Genomic DNA, 6,000 nt, shown 5'->3' on the forward strand with positions numbered 1-6,000 from the left:
GCTCCTCTTGCTGAATAAAACCTGAAAAAGGCGACAGGTGACTTAAAGATCCCGCATCCTTCATGACATCACCTTACGAGAGAGAGAGAGAGAGAGAGAGAGAGAGAGAGGAGAGACCGAAACCGAGAAACCTAAACCAAGAGACCGAGATCAAGACCAAGAGAGGCCGAGACCAAGGGGGAGTGAGAAAGTGTGAGAGGCAGGGAGTGAATGAAGCAAGGGAATAATAATTGAGAGAGGCAGAGCAGAAGGGTGCGAGTGGTAAGCAGTGAAAGGGAGGAATTAACCGAGTCCAGTGTTGGGAGAGAAACACATGAATAGGCGCAATAACAGGGGTGGCTCGAGAGAGAGAGAGAGAGAGAGAGAGAGAGAGAGAGAGAGGGGAGAGAGAGAGAGGGGAGAGAGAGAGAGGGGAGAGAGAGAGAGAGGGGGGGGAAAAGAGAGAGAGAGAGAGAGAGGAAGGGAGAGAGCGAGAGGAAGGGAGAGAATGAGAAATGGAGAGAGTTGGAGAGAACAGGCCTTCGAGTTGGGGCGAAATACGAAGACGAAGAGGCGGAGGAGGAAATGGACAAGGTTGTCTATCCATTTATCTGCCTGAGTCTGTCTGTTTGTGTGGGAGTGGCGCCTGCTTTCCGTACTCTGGTTGTTGCTGTCGTGTTTGTTATTAATGATTATGATGATTCCATTTTTCTGCCACTTGTTGGTGCAAACTTTGATTCATTTTATCACTGTTCCCACACCAGTAAACATACTGATGACAAGTATCGAAATTTTCTGGCCTCTCAACACTGTTGCTGGCAGCATTTTGGTACGTGGGATGCAAGCTAATCACCTTTAAGAACCACACACGTTGCAAAATGTCCGGCAAAACTTACTATCTTGTCATCCCCCTCAATCCAATGACATATTTAAGAAGTACATAAAATTGAGCGTTAAGCTAGAAGGACGTTTCTATCACTCATGCTGATGTACCCTTTCCACCACCATACCTATATTTATTCTCTCTCACTGATCATTCAAGGCACACTCTCTTCCATACATATCCAAATCCATTGTCTCTGTGATCAAACCATCTAAGCACACACATTTCTATTCACATCCATATTCAAACTGTGTTAGTTACCATACCCCCTAAGTACACACACACACACACACACACACACACACACCAATAGAATTTCTGATTATACGCATTTCACAAACCTCAGTATTTCCTGTCCTGTCCAACACATCCAGTCCATACAAATTTCTCAGAAGTCTCACATTCACTCTTCTCACTGAGCTGCTTTCACTGTTCACTTTGTTCCCACTCCACCATAAGCTGTTCTCACTCGAAGTTCTCACCCTCTTCTCTGCTTTTTCTTGTTCTGTGGTCCTAATTTTCATATTCATTCAGTGCCAACGAAAAGACAAAACCTAAAAAAAAAAAAAATGGAAATAGTGAATTAAATATGGCATAAGTGTGACAAATAGACAGACAGACAGACAGGCAATAGAGGTACAGACAGACAGACGAAAAGAGTAGTGCGTGGTTTCAGAGACAGACAGACAGACAGACAAACAGAAACGGGGAGGGAGACGGGAGACAGGCAGACTGAGAAAGAAACAGAGAAACAGAATAAGACAAACAAAACACACGGAGACCGAAAAAGAAGGGTAGAGAAAGACAAACACGGAGAAACAGAGGCAAAGAAAGTCAGTGGCAGAGAAACACAGAACCGGAGAGAAACAGACAGGGACGGACAGAGACGTGGACGGACACATAAAGACAGACAGAGGAAGAAGAGAAACAGAGACAGACAGAGAAATACAGGCGACAGAGACAGAAAGGGAAATACCGAGGCAGAGAGAGAAAAGGATAGGCGAAGACAAACAGGAAGACGAAGACACGGAAAGACAAAACAAAAGACACAGCCAGACAAAGAGAGATAGAGAGTGTGTACGTATTTTGAGCCGTGCATGCCTGTGTGCGATAACGTGGTTGGTAATGAGCGTTGCGTGTGCGTTACTGTGTGCGTTAAAATACCATTCGTTTTTATGTGCCTTTGGGTATGTGCGCCTGGATGCCTGTGATTGTGTGTATTTCTGTCTATCTGTTCATCTATCGGTCTATTATTCTACCTGTCTGTCTAGTTCTGTCTGCTGCCTGATACCGCCTAGGACAGTAATTCCGTCTATCTGTCTCTCGGTATGTATCCGTATAATTATCTATCTGTATATTTATTTATTTATTTATCTATCTCTTTCTCTGTCTATCTATCTATCCATCTATCTATCTATCTATATACCTGTCTGTCTGTTTGTCTGTCTGTCTCCCTTTCTTTGTCTGTCTATCTGTTATTCTTTCGTGGTCTGACTGTCTATTTATCTATCTGTCTATCTATCCCTTGCCTGATGCTGCCTTTAATTGTTTATTTTCTAATCATCTATTGCCTGACTCCGCATCTTGTGAGGGGATGGCCTCGGGAAGAAGAACCTCCAGGCGTTTCCATCCCTACTCAGTAACGACTCTCCCCTCCTCCCATGACACGCCACCAGCCTCCCCTACATACACTCTCACCTTGGTCCTTATATGTTGTCATCGTTGGAAAGTTCTTAGTACTTCTTCTTAAGCGGTTTATTTTGCTTGTCGGGCCATGATAGTTACTTTTGCTTGCATGTAATCAGAATGTGTGAGCGTTGGTATAGTCTGCATCAGTAAGAAGCAAAATGGCATTAAATAACAGGCAAAATAAGTCGCTGAGAAAGAGGCTTTACAGTATCTACAAAGGCAGCGAAAATAAGGACCCATATCTCTTCGCCTTTCGTTCTCAGTCTCCCTCTCCTTCTCCCCCGCTTACCTACCCTCTCTATATATTTTCTCGCACCTTTTAAATGATTCCTGAATATATATTAACCCTCTCATGGTCGGAACAGCTCTAATATTCTCTTTTAGCTGACGTCAGACGATTTCATTCAGCTGAGAGTGCGACATAGGAACATCAGGACATTAATCGTGAAATATGTCCATGATTTTTCCCCCTTCTTTTCTTTTTTACTGTCAGGCGGTCCAGCACCATGGAAGACGCAGCACATTTATCCAGAAGAATCATGGAGTGTCTTTTCTCCTCTAATCTTGCTTCTTTTAGAGGCTTTTATTCAGCGTAGGAGAAACTTTTGCAACTGCAGAAGTCACTTATAGTCTTTATTAACTCCTTCACTACGAGACAATTTTCCTTAACTGTCTATATACCTAGGCTGCTTTCCCGAAAAAAGGAGGATCAGCCGAGATAGGACGACACACTCCCAATTTACTCATACTCATACACACGCACACACACACACACACACACACACACACACACACACACACACACACACATGTAGTCGTACGTAGCCCCAAGGGAAGAAGGGACAGATCCTCACCACACCAGACCGCACAATGATCAACTACGCAGTGCAATCAGCGACATCCGCAGCAGGGCCCGACAGCAGAGCTGGTTTACCCCTGCCACATCATAATGGACCCATCCCCTTACCAGCGCCTGACCTGATCAGCTAATCAGACCAAATGCGGGAAAATATCCCCTCGGGGCTGCGTCACCATTTATTCATTCACAATTTCTCTCCAATCATTCCTATCACGCACAGCCACTCTTCCTTGCTCAACAGACAGCCCTCTCGCATCTAACGCTTTCTTCAAACTGTCCATCCATCCTATCCGTGGTCTTCCTCGCAGCCTTACGCCTTTCACATCTGATCCAGTAATCTTTTTCACCAACCGTTCTTCATCCATTATTTCCATATGTCTACACTAAACTAGAAAAGAAAAAAAGTCTGGAAGTAGAAAATGAACAAAAAATATATATGCGCCACTAGATTTGAAATGTATAAAAAAAAAAAAATTCTAACTCACCAATCCCCTTTGCCATTAATCCATTCAGTACGAGAAATATTACCTAAACTTAAAAAATCGTCGGCAAGAACCAGGAAGTGGAACAAAAGAAGTGCGTCCTGGGATTCAGAGAGTTAAAACTGGCTCTCACTCCAATCCACTCTCCTTCCCGTCTCCTCACCATCGTTTATTTCCGTAAGCTATCTGGTCCTGAATTTTTATCGGCCGAGTTCTTTTCCTCTCTCTCTCTCTCTCTCTCTCTCTCTCTCTCTCTCTCTCTCTCTCTCTCTCTCTCTCTCTCTCTCTCTCTCTCTCTCTCTCTCTCTCCATATAGACTGATAGATTGATCAGTAGCAAATATATATACATACATATATATATATATATATATATATATATATATATATATATATATATATATATATATATATATATATATCGGTTTGAGGTTATTCCAGAGTACGGTAACAGAGATCGCACTGGGGATACTGACGACCAAAAAAATACTGCAGATTCAGCCCTATTTATTCCTGCCTGACGCAAAAAGCATAAAAAACGCATAGGGGTAGGATATTGCCTCAACTATTCACAAGAAAAAGTCAAATCGTTTGAATCTGCTGCCTGATTTATGACTGGCCAGGAAACGGCAAAGGCAGAATATATGCATTACAGATAGGAGGATATTTTACAGCGATGCCAGAGATACACATATGATTTTTGCTCTTTTTACTTAGAAGAGACAGGGACGAGCAGTATCCAAATTTCAATCCGAGGGAGTCTTTTTTTTTTTTTTCTTCTTGCTTCCTATGCCGGTTATTATTCAGTCTAGAAGATACGTTTGATGTAAAAGGGTTAATGAAGGCTACAGATAAGTCCTGCAGTTCGAAGCTTCTCTCCTTAGTTGTACAGAATAGTCTGTTGGTGGCAAGAGATAGTACTAGAGAATAGGAGTAATTTTTCTTTTATTCTTGCTCACACACACACACACACACACACACACACACACACACACACACACACACACACACACACACACACACACACACAAATCTTATTTAGAAGAGACTTTTCGAACTTTTTGATGTCAGGTATTACCTTCTTGAACCCACGGAATCTGTGACGATTTCCCTCTATTCTTGCTGCTTCCAGACGACTTTTTTCAGCCTAGGAAGCATTTCTTGCGCAGAGGAGGCTAATGTTGTATTTCCCTCCTGTTTGAAAACTCTCTCCTAAGTAAATAAAATCATCTGAAAATAGCAGGAATAAACTGCAATATAGGTCAACTGATTCAAGGTGTTAACTCCCCTAAGTTGAATTAAATCATCTGTTTGTAGTTAGAATTAAAAACAACATGCTACAAGGTAGACAACCAGATAACAAAGTCGCCATTAATCCTTTCATGGTTGATTTTTCACGTATTTTATCCTAGCTAAGATTATCCTGTTATATTTAACCGGGTGGAGTCGTAGAAGCCTGAGATTATTCCATTCCATTATTCCATTGTTCCATTACTTTTTCAAATGGCATGTGTATCCCAGGACTGAATAAAAAAAATCTCTTAAATATTGAAAACTGTCTGTGAGTTAGAGAGAAAGGTAAAGATTACAACCGAGGAGAGACTACGTAATAATTTATACGCCTGAGGAAGCCAAGGAATTGACAGGGGAGCCAGCTGTCTGGGTAAATTGGTAGGGAGAAGCATAGGAGTAAGAGCAGTGGAAATGGGACTACCGGGGAATATGTGTGTGTGTGTGTGTGTGTGTGTGTGTGTGTGTGTGTGTGTGTGTGTGTGTGTGTGTGTGTGTGTGTGTGTGTGTGTGTGTGTGTGAGAGAGAGAGAGAGAGAGAGAGATAAGAAATAATGTGAATCGTGAAAGTAGTGGAGTAAAAAAAAATCCTGCATACTTAAAGACCTGACATCGATGGTACGGACAGTCGGAGCGAATGGATGTAGATTGGGTGGTGAAGAGGGTGAACGTGAGAAAGTCTGAACGTGGGAGAAGGTGTGGTAGGCAAGAAGAAAGTGGATAGGTGTGGTATACAAGACAAACTGAACCACCACCATCCCTGCTCCACCGGGGTATGTGGCTGGCTATAATAAAACCTTTAATTCTGAGTGTTTTTTTT

This window comes from Coenobita brevimanus, chromosome 57 (assembly GCF_032717465.1).
Source record: "Coenobita brevimanus isolate Jiangsu-jjx chromosome 57, ASM3271746v2, whole genome shotgun sequence".
NCBI lineage: Eukaryota > Metazoa > Arthropoda > Malacostraca > Decapoda > Coenobitidae > Coenobita > Coenobita brevimanus.